This window comes from Stenella coeruleoalba, assembly GCF_951394435.1.
Source record: "Stenella coeruleoalba genome assembly, chromosome: X".
Taxonomy (NCBI): domain Eukaryota; kingdom Metazoa; phylum Chordata; class Mammalia; order Artiodactyla; family Delphinidae; genus Stenella; species Stenella coeruleoalba.
Window position 1 is genome coordinate 100,106,260 of NC_137152.1, and position 15,370 is coordinate 100,121,629.

A 15,370-nucleotide genomic window follows, 5' to 3' on the forward strand; every position below is an offset into this window, starting at 1 on the left:
ACCATAGGTAGCTATATATCTTGCTTACACATAGGATCAGACTCGCCAACCAGGTCTGCCAAACAGTCTTTGCCCTTCAGATGTCACACTCCCCCTGGGCACAAGAGGAGAATGCCTCTTGGTCTCTGCATTGGTTTTCTTGCCCTGTTAACACTCACATCTGATCACACTCTGTCTATAGGACAGTCTCCAAACAGGAAGGGCAAATGTAGGTAAGGAAACCTTGGTAGGATCGTGGAAGAAATGGTCCTATATATCACCTTCCTGGTATTGGGTAGTGAGAAAGGGCCAACTGTGACTTGGGAAGATGAACATAGAAAAAGATGAGAACAAATGGAGAAGCAAGAAGCAAAACCATTATTCCTCAGAGTCCAGACTCAGTGAAGCAGAAGATGCACTGACATGTCTCATAGGGTCATAAACCACCAAAGCCTATTATCAGTTGGAGAGTTTACTTTCAAAATCCGAGCCAGCTGTTCAGCTACTCTCGGCCATACCCCTCCCCTCGTATCCTCACCCTATTGAACTGGGCTTCCTGGGCATCCATTCATTACCAGATCACTTGGCAGATATAAAACTCAGCGACAATATATCTGCATTCAGTTGTGGGAACACACAGAACTTAACGTCCCATCAGGAAATTTCTTTTGAATCTGGGGTTACTGGGAGGACTCACAGTATCACCCCTATCGATCTAGACTAAAGAAAAGGCAAGGTCGGGCTTCCCTGGTGGCGCAGTGGTTAAGAATCCACCTGCCAATGCAGGGGACATGGGTTCGAGCCCTGGTCTGGGAAGATCCCACATGCTGCGGAGCAACTAAGCCCATGCGCCACAACTACTGAGCCTGCACTCTAGAGCCCGTGAGCCGCAACTACTGAGCCCACATGCCACAACTACTGAGCCCACGTGCCACAACTACCGAAGCCTGCGCACCTAGAGCCCATGCTCCACAACAAGAGAGGCCACCGCAATGAGAGGCCCATGCACCACAGTGAAGAGTAGCCCCTGCTCAACGCAACTAAAGAAAGCCCATGTGTAGAAACAAAGACCTAATGCAGCCAAAAATAAATAAATAAATTTATGTTAAAAAAAAAAAAAAAAGCAAGGTCTTGGAAGAGAGTGGTTGGTGGCACTGAGAATTACTGGAACTTGCCTCCAGGCCTGAGTGTGAAAGAATGAGGTTGCTAGGAGACTTCCCTTACATCTAAGACTAAGAATCATGGACAAACCATTTATATTCAGTGAAGATGGTGCAATTGGACTTTCTCAGAAGGCTCCCTGGGAGGGCACTGTTGTTAGGACAGGATGGAGGAAGGTATTAGGAGTGTCTGCCATTGTCCCAACCTACCGCCACTGTCTTAGCATCCTCAACACTTGAGAGTTCACAAACCCATTTGAATAGACAGGATACCCAAGTTCTTTGACAGCCATTGCTGTCCTTGTAACCAAACATCACCTGGACAAGACGGTTGTGGGGAGAGCCTACACTCTCTTCCTCTCCTCTCCAGGCTGAGGGGAAAGCACACTTGGCTCCTGACCTCAGGGGCTTGCAGTCTCGGCAGCAAGGTAGATGATGACTAGAAAGAATCTACATCCATCCATGCCCAATCCTGTGCTCAGAGAAACAACTAGAAAGAGCCCCAAATGAAGACTTTCCCTCTGCCCCTTCACTTGGATTTGCACTTCCTAATGTAATCAGGTAGAATCTAACTGAATTTCTCTTTGTGCCTCAGAAGCTGTGAGCCTTTTGAACTAAGGAGTCACACTGGCCCCTATTAGCCTCTAGCTGTTGAAAACCTCAGAACGACCACTTTCCTGCCAAACTGCCCACCCTCCAAGCAGGAGGTATTTGCTTATTTACTGACTCACGATGCCCTAGCTATAAAAGTGTAAAAGAACCTGCAATGACAGCCTCAAAAATAATCCTCTCCCCGTGACAGCAGCTTTGACAAAATTATCCCTGCAGTGGTTTCACTGAGCTTCAATCCTGTAGCAAAATGGTTGATTTAACTTTTTCTTAATAAATATTCATTAAGCCTGAACAAGTCAATTAAAGCTCTGGTGGCAGCTCTCAAGGAGCTTGAATGCAAGGCTGACAGGGTGAAACAATTTTACGAATATTTCCAAACATTGCAGTCTTCCCCCCTGAGATTGCTAGTTTTCTTGAAAGACGGGAAACCCTCTCTAAACCTGGTAAAGCCCTCTAAGGCCCACATTTTCCCCCAATTACAGTATATTCTTATATTCTATAAAATAGAATATAAGAATAAATCTAATAAACTTTAAAATTGGTAGGTGTGACAATCCGAGAAAAAAGTAGGCTTGCACTCAAAAAGAGAACCCACAGCACAAATGACAACAAAAAAACAGATGAGTCAGTTTACCGTCAGCTTGTACAGCTGTAAGATGCAGTGAAAAGCTATGACTCTTCTCATCGTTTTGGATCCCGGAGTCATAACGTGGTTTTCTTCCACATGAGTGCAAACCAACTAGTATTATCACCAAAGAAGGAATATGCAAACTAGGAACAAGCTACCCAAACCACTCCCTGAAACATAATATGAGATGATTCTGATCACCCTGAGGGAGATGCTAGGTGGAACCTGGATAGAACGAGAGAAAGAACAGGCAAAGAATGGGCGGATGTATTCAGTTTACAGAAAGCCAAGTCTGTGTATTTGTGTAAGCGTTCAGAGCACTGTAAGCAGCCCATTCTTTTGATTTCTTTCCTTTACTCTCGCCATCACCACAGAGGGTTGGGCCGCACAGAGAAGACAGGAGGACAGGGGATCGATCACCACAAGCCTAGTCACCCAATCCCGAAACCTAGTAATCAACCTTATCTGCTCCTTCCCTCATCTACCCTCAGCCAAGTCCTAATGACTCTACTCCCTCCATCTCTCTGAAATCCATCTACTTCTAAGAATCTCTACTTTAGTTTGAGCTTGAAATACTTTCTAGATGGCTTAATGCAATAGCCTCTTAGTTTTTCCTCCTTTTTCTAGTTTTTAATCCCTTTAATTCACCCTCTGCACTGCAGCCAGAATGATTTTTCTGATCTCGTCACTCCTCAGCATCAGTGGGTCCCTAATGCCCTATGGCATAAGAGTAAATTACCTTAGTTTATCATTTAAAAAGCCCTTCATGATCTGCCTCCTGCCCATTTCTCCAGTCTTACTGTTTACCACCTCTTCACCTCCATTCTCCACTTCATCACAAATATCCACTAAGACCCAGTCATATTCAACTACTTAATTTCTGGCTTTGCTATGTCTTTCCATGAGTCCATGTTTTTGACCATGCTTCTCCATCTGCCTAGAATTTCCATCCCTTCACTTTTATGCTTGACTAACTCATACTCTTGTCTTTAAGACTAAATTGGCATCCTTTCCTCTGCGAAGTCTTCCCTGACTGGCCTCTCCCCTCAGGATTGAGTTAGAGACCCTACCTCTGTTGTCCCATCTCAGTAGTGCTTGCCTCTTTCACAGCACTACAGAGATATATTGGTGTGTGTGTGTGTGTGTGTGTGTGTGTGTGTGTGTGTGTGTATACACACTATATATATATATACACACACACAGAGATATACTCTGTAACATCGTACAGAAAACCCGAATGAACTTTTTGGCCAATCCAATATATTGTCTTCCCTGCTAGACCATGGGCAGATTCTCTCTTAATCATTTCCATAACTGAAACAGAGTTGTGTCTGCTGAACAAATAAATGAATGAACAAATGAATGAAATGTGAGAGTGGAAAAAAAACCCAGAGGCATAACTTAGGAAGTAGTGCTGAGAAGAGAGAAGAGATGCCACTTTATACTGTACTCAGCCATAAAAAAAAAGAACAAAATAATGTCATTTGCAGCAACATGGATGGATGTAGAGATTGTCATACTGAGTGAAGGAAGTCAGAGAAATACAAATATCATATGATATCACTTATATGTGGAATCTAAAAAATGGTACAAATGAACTGATTTACAAAACAGCAAGAGTCACAGATGTAGAAAACAAACTTACGGTAACCAAGAGGGGAAAGAGGGTGGAGGGATAAATTGGGAGATTGGGATTGACATATACACGCTACTATATATAAAATAGATAACTAATAAAGATCTACTGTATAGTACAGGGAACTCTACTCAATACACTGTAATGGCCTATATGGGAAAAGAATCTAAAAACAAGTGGATATAAGTATATGTATAAGTGATTCACTTTGCTGTACAGCAGAAACTAACACAACATTGTAATCAACTATACTCCAATAAAAAATTTTTTAAAAAGAAAATGAAAAAACACACAAGTTTTCTGTCCAAAGAGGCCCATCCTTCACATAATCAGTTAGCCAAGGAAGTTTCCCATAGCCTGCCATCTTTTCAATGTCACTCTTTTCCCAAAATAAGCCTTACCTCATCCCCCACCAGACAGGCAGCCAAGCCCTCAGGTTCCTTCGGATGTGGCGTATCTCCTGCACTAGTCGTCATCATCACCACTATGGGTGCCCCCCCTGGCCAATGCCCCAAGCTACTGCACTCTATGAAGGTCATACATTCACTCACAGGACACTCAGATGTGCAAATCTAATCTCTTTTGTGAGACTCAACCACTGGATAGTGGGTGGGCAATATAAATTTTAATCCAAACAAATAAATTTCGCTCATACACAATGGTATTAGGCTAGTCCATTAGCAGACCATAGTTATGCACCCCTCATATCTTCTTCAAGAAAGGACTTACTGCGGGCTTCCCTGGTGGCGCAGTGGCTGAGAGTCCGCCTGCCGATGCAGGGGACACAGGTTCGTGCCCCGCTCCGGGAGGATCCCACATGCCGCGGACCGGCTGGGCCCGTGAGCCATGGCCGCTGAGCCTGCGCGTCCGGAGCCTGTGCTCTGCAACGGGAGAGGCCACAACAGTGAGAGGCCCGCTTACCACAAAAAAAAAAAAAAGAAAGAAAGAAAGAACTTACTGCCATCTGACTCCTCGTAGGTAGCTGACAGCCTCCAGCTGTTAACATCTCCAGAATCTGCCTGGGCTTTTGCACCGAGGTCACACTCTTGTTGGGGTAGCCCACAGGCAATGACAGAGCAAAGTGGTGATAATCAAAGTCGCACTGTCTCAGGGTAATCCCCAACTAGTAACCAGGCAAAGCAGTAGTACAAGAGCCTAGCTATTTGTACCCAATATAGGACTTTCCTTGCCTTGGGCTGGCAAAGACTTTGTCAGATTCACATCACAGTCTGCTGGCCCCCCCGCCGCTCAATCCTGCTTCTCTGTCCCTATCCCTTCACGGGCATTATTCCCTAATGTTGGGCTGCGCTCCACAGGCCTGCAAGCCTTGTGGTTGTCCAGCCTGAAACCGAAGAGCCTGGGGACAGCAACAGAGACATCCATGGTTTGTTAGACAGGGGAAATCTTACATGTCTGAAGCAAAGAGTCCTGGAACGACACCCCTACTGTGTACCGCAGACAGGCCACGACAACCATCTTCACCACTCAGCGGAGAAGGAGGCAACCATTTATAGGGGAAATTGACTCAGGTTGGCTCATCAGTTACCAGGGAAACCAGCAGCTAGGGTTTGTCCCTCACAGTCCCTCAGGTTAATTACCATCACAAAGGCAGGTGTTTCCCTTTAACAAACTAGCAGGTGTAGTCATTCTGGTCTAAATATGAGAACAATCACTAGCTGGGGCAAGGGGCAAGCACGTTCCTGTGAGGAGGGTGAAGGTGAAGCAGGCATTGGTCAAGCAGGGGGAAGTACAGACAGCAAGAGAACAGCCATCTTGAGTGGCCTGACCATACACCTAATAAAGCTTTTGCACTCTTAACTCTTCTCGGCAACTGCTTCTCTGAGAGTCCAATCTGTAACATTATCATGATAACAGAAGTGGTCCACGAAAGAAGGCCATAGATGGGGCTTGGGGACCAGATCCCTCACCACTTGCCTGGTACTGAGGACCGTCTTCCTGGTGGGGGTTTTTACACAGACGGCCCCTACTACCAGGCGACCGAATTATTAAACTTTCACCTGTGGTATTTTGGAAAAACATGCCAGTGGAGAGGATGCACTAGCTGGGAATGATCAGCCATTTGAAATCTATGGGAGATTATAAATATAAAGAAAATAGAATTTGGTGCTTATTATTAAGTGACCTTGATGCCCTAAAAACAGATAATAAAATGCTGAGGGCCAATAACAATTAAAAACCGTACACGAGAAGCCAACAGTCTCCAGCTTACAAAGCAGCTTCCATTTCAGGCAATGGGGAGCATAAAAAAGCAAAGATCTAACCCAGGATTCAATCATTAAGGTGACTGAACTTCCAGGATCGTTGAATGCTCAGCTGAGACAGGTATGTTCTGCTGAGGTCAAGGTCCTAGGTGCGAAAACCCAGCACACTGACACACGGGATGGGGACGTCTAAGTGGGTGCCCCTGAAGGTTTTGACTCTCCAGTCTTCTCTAAAACTTCTCGGCCTGTAGAAGTGGCCCACTCTGCCCAAAAAACAGCTAGTGCTTCCCCTGTATGAGAGACAATAGAGGTCTGTCACCCACAAAGCCATAGGTCTATAAGCAACATTATCCTTCTACGAAGAAGCTGGACCTAATAGGGAAGGAAAGGGACTGGAAGGGACTGGGAGACCTCACCAGCACGTGCTGGCAGGAGTCAGGGGAGTACCTATGAGACTGGATTCTGAAGGTGCTTCATCAAGAGGTGTTTTATCTCAAAACCAAACAAGGGAGAGTTTGTTGGTTTGGAGGCACTTTCTTAGGATACGGGACTTAACACCCTAGCAGGGGCCCCAGAAGTGGGTGTAAACTCATAGTTAAGGTAGCACATTTGTTCTTACTCTTTTTATTTTATTCTATATGTTAAGCAATACCCTGTTTGCCTATCTATTTTGCCTCTAGGGACGCTGTGTATTTTTTTTTTTAGAGATGTTGTGTTTTATTAACCATCTCTAGCTCTCTACTGATCGGGCCTACATAGTTGCCACTTTAATCTCGCCTGTTGCTACAATAATTACAAACCCCTGGCTGCTGGTGGTTAAGCTCTATTGCTTTGCCTCTATTGCTGGGGGCTGGAAAGTGTTGGCTATCATTTTACTATTTCTTTCAACAAATCAAGGGACAACCTTCACTATCATCTGCCCTGGCCTGCGGAGCAGAGCACCATTCCCCAAAGGGGCCAATCAGCCACTTGGTAGCAAGTTAACTACAATGGGCCATATCCATCTTAGAAGGGCCAACAGTTCATTCTCACAGGATAGATACCTATTTGGGGGTGTGAGCTTGTCTTTCCTATCTGCAGAACCTCAGCCGGGACCACTGTCCAGGGGCTTATGGAATGCTTGATCCACAAGTATGAAATTCCACACAGCGCATCCAACATCCCACTTCACAACAAAGGAGGTATGGGAGTAGGCCCATGACCATGGGATTCACTGGTCATACCACACGCCACACCATCCAGAAGTAGCTGGCCTCACAGGGCACTAGAATGCAGGAAGGACGGGTTGTCAGGAAGCAAACACTGAGATTTATTGGGGAGTGACATCCGTAAAGGAAGAGTGAGGAAGCAGGATTGGGGTAGGGGGAACCATCAGACTCAATGCAGATCTGAGAAAGTTTCTGCCAGCCCCACAAGGAAACTCTGAAGCAAAGATTCCCATTTGAGGAGTCCTACATTGGACAGAAGTGGCTAGGCTCTCGTACCACTTCCTTGCTCAGTCATTGGCCAGAGGCTGCTCCAAGAAGACCAGGACCTTGACTCAAAAGCTGAGACCAACCCTGAAGGTGCTAGCAGCTGGGCAGTGAGTCCTTTCAGAAGAGGGATCTGAGTAACACATCTGTAGGTCTGCCACAGCCCATCCCTGTATCACACTGATCCACGTCTCCATACATGTTCAGGGAGAAGCCCATCCAAGTCTCTTGTGGGCCTAATAAGAGGGAGATAAGTGCGATAAACTACAGCCTCCCACTTCAGCTGGTCTTGGACTGCAACTGGTATTCAATGCCTCCCTCTTCCACTATTCATTCTAAATTCCCCTCACCTTCAGCTTTTACTTTGGAAGGTTTCGGTGGCTTATCTGGTAGTTTAAACCAAACCCTCATTCCTGAGAGATCAGAACCCCTGGTAAGTCATACCCTCCTCAGACTGGGGTTGCTGCATGTGTTCATTCAGTTACAATGGACTGGGGAATGGTGGGGGGGGGCACCTGGGTGGGTCATCTGAGTTCCACACATATTCCTCTCTCTTCTCATGGAACATTATCCCTCTATCCTCCTCCTGATTAGGCTCAATTATGCCTGTTAGGATGATGAGTTTTCTTGGCTACTAGTCATTGAACACAAAGAACACAAAGAACCCAAAGGGGCTAAGTGTCAGTCGTAGCTTGTAGGTCAATGGGATCCTTGTTATGGCCCCTGGTGGGAGTATAACCCCTTTGGGGACCAGGGTCTCTTAACACTGTAAAGCTTAGTTGCAGGGACAGGAAACAAAAAATCCTCCAGTAGGTCAGTCAGAGTGATGGTTAGTGGGGACATTCCTGATTCTACTCTTTGTTCCCTGAACCCTCTATTCTTCCTACGGAGGACAGAGCACCATATGGAGGTTTCCGATTTAATTCATTCTTTCTGAGTGTTGCCTCTGAAATGGTGCCTTTAGGTGAAAGATTTGACCATATGATAAATCAGTCATGCCTTGACGTGAGACGCATATTTACACGTCTAATCATCATAAGCCTGTGATGTAGGTACTCATTCTCTCCATTTTACAAGTGAGGAAACTGAGGCACAGACATGCTAAGAAACCTGCTAAACACCACGTATAAGTGACAGAATATTTCAACTGGGCCATCCCACAGAGGTCATACTACAAACTAAAGGGATGAATGGTTAGTAAAATTTCAAGCCTGCTGATTGGCTAATTTCCAGAGGCAATGAAGCCAACAACATCCCACCCAACATTTTTGAACACTGCTTCCAAAAGGAATTGCCATTCCAGGATCTTCCAAGGTCTTGATTGGAAGCTCTAGCCTTAACAAACATCCTGATGAAATACGAAGCTCCTCTGAAACGGTTTAAGCAATGAGTGCCATGCCATGGGCCTGCCCTTGCTCATTACTCCTGGCCCATACCTGACCCTCATTTAGGGACCATGACTTAATGCTGATCATTTCATTGTGGAAACATAAAGCCCAAAAACCGTCTGAGAGAAACAGTTTGCAAGTTTTAATGTGGCTTTCTCCTCTTCTATTTTCTCTGGTAGAATTTACTTACAGGCATAAATATGAAAAATACATATTACATATGATGAGTTACAATTATTAAAATTAAATAAGAGAAAATCCTTGGCATTCATATTCATTTCCTTATTCGGAAGAGACATCCCATTCTACTGATTGCAATATAAATAAGTTTGGAATAATGATTGTGGTAGTCTAATAAACTAATGGATCCAATCTCATAAGTCATTTTTATGGATAAAATGTAAAATACTAAATTCCAAACAGAATACATTTGCAGTTTGTTCCAGGAAAACAGATTACTACGTGTAATGTCAACAGTCATTACTTCCTGGTGTTACTTACCTGATCCCAATTTCCTAGCTAATACCACCGTGTGTGTAATGAATAATGCACTCTGTGAAATGTACACTCTGCAAAAATACATCATATATAGCACAGTTATTGGTATGTACATCACCCAATAGAGAATTTGTATTTCTTCCCTGCCTCCCACTCCCTTCCCACTATTTTTTTTATAATTTTCTTAAATATCTATTTATTTATTTATTTTTGGCTACACTGGGTCTTAGTTGAGGCTCTCTAGTTGTGGCATGCAGGCTCAGTAGTTGTGGCGTGCGGGCTTAGTTGCTCCGCAGCATGTGGGATCTTAGTTTCCTGACTAGGGATCGAACCAGTGTCACCTGCATTGCAAGACCGATTCTTAACCACTGGACCACCAGGGAAGTCCCCCCACTATTTTTTTTACCTAACATATACCTAGAAGAAACATTTTGCAGGGGTGTGTGTGGAGGATGTGCAAAGTGAGCAGCTTTTCATGACTGTTTATTTATTATTGAGATAAAATGAACATATAAGTAATCATAACCCAGATCAAGATGTGGAAAGTTTTCAGCACCCCAGAAAGCTCCCCTGTGCCCCCTCCAAAGAGCTAACCACTATTCTGATTTGTATCACCATAGATTAGTTTCACAGTGAGCAACTTCTTAAAAATGTACATTCAGTACTTAAAAATCTCCTAAAGTAGAGGCTGAAGTTATTTGTCACAACTGTCAAGGCAGCTCAGAGGGAAGTCTAGCACCTTTAGCAGTGCAGCTTAACAATAACTCTGTTTTTCAGGAAACTGATTAGGTAGTTCAAAATTATCCAAACCTCTGACCTTGCTTCTTCCTTTAGAGTTTTTAAAGCTATTCCTTTGCTTGTTTATATCCCTGCCCACCCTCATTCCTCATTCTGCCTCCCTCCTCGCCACTCACAACGCCCCCAGAGTGGTGTGCTGGGGGGCCCGCTTGCAGGGGCTTTTGAAAGCTGATTGTACACATCTCTTCCCAACTCCACATTCAGTGATGTTCAGTTGGTAGTTTAAGATTGGCCATGGTGGAAGTTTTTACACCACAGCAATTGGCAATCATGGTCTGGCAGACCCCTAGAATAACTGCTAAACATTTATCACCACTGACCACTACACCACACATACAATATATTCAAATCATGTCAAATGGCTTCAAAGAGCTTTGGAGATTAAAAATGCTACCTGGTCACAGAAAACCTAGTAGAAACAAGTTTCAACTCATCCAGTGTTTTCAAATTCATAAGAGCATGCCACTGGTCATGGATTGGTTTTACAACAATCATGATTTTGTGAATTGCTCCCTCTCCCTAAATTGAAATGCATGACAAGTTTTTAATTGAGGTAAACTGTCACCAATGTTGCTAGAAAATTTTTGCAATAGCCTTAGAGATACAGTAGCACATTGCAGAAATAGTTGAACATTCACTGTCTAGAACAGGATTTTAGTAACTTAAATCTGTACTGTAATCTCCACTGGTTTTGTATGCCTTCGTGCATATAATGCTTTGTCACCAAACCATAGGGTAAATTCATAGAGGTCAAAAATAGTGTCTTCTTTCTAGAAATTATTCACAGTGCCTAGCACAGTATTAGGTTTTGAGCAGATGCCAGGTAATAATGCATCAATTCCATCGTTCCCTCCTCTATTTCCTTCTCCATCCCATCCCCCTAGTGAGTTTCCCTACACTTTATCAGAGCTGCTCCCTAATCCACCCAGTCACATAAAACAAACCCGACTATTATTCACAGTAGTCAAGGTATGGAAACAACCTAAATGTCCATCGATACATGAATGGATAAAGAGAATGTGTGTGTGTGTGTGTGTGTGTGTGTGTAATGGAACATTATTCAGCCTTAAAAAAAGAAGGAAATCCTACTATTTGGGATAACATGGATGAACCTTGACGACATTATGTTAAGTGAAATAAGCCAGTCTCAGGAGGACAGATGCTATATGACTCCACTTAAATGAGGCATCTAAAGTAGTCAAACTCCTAGAAGCAAAGCTTAGAATGGTGGTTGCTAAGGGCTAGGGGGAGGGGGAAAAGGGGAGTGACTGTTCAATGGGTATAAAGTTTCAGTTATGCAAGATGAACAAGTTCTAGAGATCTGCTGTACAACACAGTGCCTGTAGGTAACAACCCAGTACTGTGCCCTTAAAATTTTGTTAAGAGGGTAGATCTCATGCTAGGTGTTCTTATCACACACACACACACACACACACACAAAAGGAAACTGTTGGAAGTGACTGATATGTTTATTACCCCGATTGTAATGATAGTATCACAGGTATATGCATATGTCCAAACTCATCAGTTGTATACATTTAACATGGGCAGGTTTTTTGTCTATCAGTTATACCTCACTACAGCTATTCTTTAAAAAAAAAACAAACCTACAACAAAAATTAAGACAAGTATTATAATTATCCTGTATTTCAGGAACACAGTACACTCATTTGACAAATATTTAAGCACTAACAAGATGAAGGGCTTTGTTCTAAACATTATAGATGTATACCAAGATGATTTAGACACAAGCGCTGACATGAGATTCCAGGCAAACACAGTACGTAAGATATATATATAAGAAACTCTGATATAAATAGGAAAATGATCCAGATATTATGCTTATGGAAGTCTAAGGAGGGAGAGGTTGGTTTTGGACATGCTGAGTTGAAAGCAGAGGTGGAAAAGCAAACAACCGAAGCAAGAAAGCACGAGAACGCATACCAGGAACAACAGTTTGGCTGGAGCATAGGATGTGGGGAGAGGAATAGTTTAAAATGAGATTGGAAGGTAGAGTCAGATTATAAAAGATTATCAGTATCGTGCTAAGGGGTTTGAGCTTTACCTCAGAGCGTGCCAGATTCTGCTGCAGTAAAAACTCCAGTCAGTGACTTAAAACAACAAGGTTTATTTCTTACTGAAGCCACGTATCTATTGTGGGTAGTCTGGGGGCCCTTCACTTGTGGACTCAGACCAACAGAGTAGCTACCATCTGGAACCAGAGGGACAGAGAATAGGGTGAATTGTACACCAGCTCTTAAAGTTTCTGCCCCAAGATGCCATGCATCACTTCTGCTCACATTTTACGACTAAAGCAAGTCATGTCCACGCTTAACTTCAAGAGGGTGAGGTGTGCGATCCTATGTGCCTAGAAGCGTGGGGAGCCAGATATATTTAGCGGACAGCTCTAATGGTCAACACAATTTGTCCTAAGAAGGAAGACAGGGTCATATTCAGATGTCAGAAAGATCACTTTAACAGTGTGTATGGGATGGATTGGAGGGAGGCTAACTTGGAGGCAGGGAGCCTAGTCAGGAGGCCAGTGCAGTGTTGCAGGTGAGAGCCAGTGGTGGTGTGATCCAGAGCAAGGTGGGAGAATAAGAGAGAAGGGGACTGATGCATGAGACATTTCATGAGATATTAAGGAGAATCAACAGCACTAAGTCAAAAGGTTGTGAAAGAGGGAGTCAGAGTAAATAGGGCTGCTGCTGGCAGACATATCAGGTGGGCAGAGACTGCAGTGGTGACCAGGACTGCTGGGGTATGGCTGGTGGTGGAGTGGAGCTAATGGACAGACCTAGTAAGCATGGCTTAATGGGGGTAGTTAGGGCTGGTGAGTGTGGTCAGTGGTTGTTGATTATTGGTGGTGCGCCGTGGATGGGTGTGGGTGGTGATATCCAACATGAGCTGGAGAGTACCAGGAGTTTAGGCTGGCTGGAAAGGTAGCAAAGAGTCAAATAGGAAAGGCCTTGACCACCATGGCAAGAGGTGTAAGTTTCATCATAAAGACAATAGGAACCACTCAATTATTTTAAATGCATCTGCCTAATGATGCTTCAAGTACAAGGACAAATATGAAGTGAGACAATTACGTGTAGGGTAAGGCCACGGGTAGTGGACCCACCAGTGTATATTTGACAGAGCACAAGAGCAGAGGGGTGGGTTATCTAATGCAAATTGTGCTGTTACAACTTGACAACCATCTAGACAAAGGTGAGTGGGAATGCTTCCCAGTTTCTTGTACAGGATTTTTTTCCCCATTTTTGCATTTCATTCTCACTTTCCCAATTCATTTCCTACCACTCAGTGGCATTATTCAGCGTTGAGCAAGCCCATGGGAACACCAAATTTAGAGAAGGTTCTTTTAGCCAGAAACTGCCTTTGTGGATGGACCTCAAAATCTGGCCTCAGTGGAAAAATCGTCTGAGTTCCGAGAAATGGGAGACCATCTGGTGACTGCTGCAAGGAAGTCTGAGAAGTTAGCCAAGACTGGCGGAATGAAAATCTCCGACCTGAAGCTGCTTTCGTGAAGAAATTTCAATGCTACTGTCATCCCCAAGATTTATGTTAATGCCAACTTCATGATACTTTAAAGCTCCGAAATTTGGGCAACAACAAGAAAACATAATAACGAAATGAAAGTTAGTCATTGGGACACTCGTATTTAGTAGACTTCATCAACTAAGGTGTAGACAAGCAGCAACTCACGTTATAGCCATGGGAGCAAAGTGAAATACGTTAAAAGCTGCTGATATGCTATATTTACATTTTTAGGACATGTTATAAGACAAAAATCTTAAAAATCTACTTCTGTCAGCTAAATATTTTGAAATAAATCAGAAAATATTCTATATGGAGCTCTTAATGTAGTCTAAGAGAAGATAGGAAGGAAAATGAAAAACATTCTAGTTTGTAAAGAACTATTTAACAGAGGCAAGGTAAATACATTTAAAGTGACTATTATGAACATGTATTTATATCCACAAATACACATAGCACTACCACTTTTTTAGTGTTTTCTATGTGCTAGGAACCGTAATATATGCAATTTGTACATAATATCTCATTAATCATTTCAACTTCCTTTGAGATAGGTACTTATGTCCACACCTAAGTTTCTATTTTCTTCCCTATACTACTGGAAGCCAGAAAACCTACATTTCCAGAAGTCTCTTGCCAGCTAGGTTCTGGTTAGCTTTTGCCAATGAAAGACCCTTCCATGAGATAATGAAATAGGAGGCAAGGGTGAAGCCATTCTGCATTTGGACTCGCCCTTCTCTCCTACTTCACTGCATAAGTGACCCCAGGTACAACCAGCAAAATAACTGCTCAGCCAAAATCACTGACCAAAAGAACTCCCTCTTGCCTATCTCTGATACCGGGACCTCCCCTTCCCACTCCTGCCCCCAAGTCGTGGAGGCCCTCAGCCCGCCGAGAGAGGGACTCCTTGACACCCCTCTTTCAAACCCGGACCGCACCCTCTTCGTAGATGGCAGCTCAATACTCGGTCCTAACAGACGCCAACGGGCAGCCTATGCGGTGGAGGAATGCTGCTATCACATCAATGAAACAGGACTCGTCGAAGACAATGTAAACGCCCTCCATCGCTTAAGAGAAGAACTCCAACGCAAACACCAACAGTCTGCCTCCCCAATTCCCGATTGGTGGCGATCCACCCTCTATACCTGGCTAACACCAACCTTAGGCCCCTCAATTCTCATCTGTATCTTGTTCATGCTCGCTCCCTGTTTTCTTAGGCTCCTTCGCAGGCGCATGGAGGAAGTCTCTCGGGTGGCCACAAACCAAATGCTCCTCGGCCCTTACACCTTGCTTCCTACAGAACCCCCCCACTGGTCTCCCTTAAGCCTCGGACCTCTGGTTGCCCGACTCCCCTTTTGACGCCCCCATTCAGCAAGAAGTAGCCAGAGATCAGAACGCCGCCCCATTACACCAAAGATATCGGGATGTAAGGCCAAC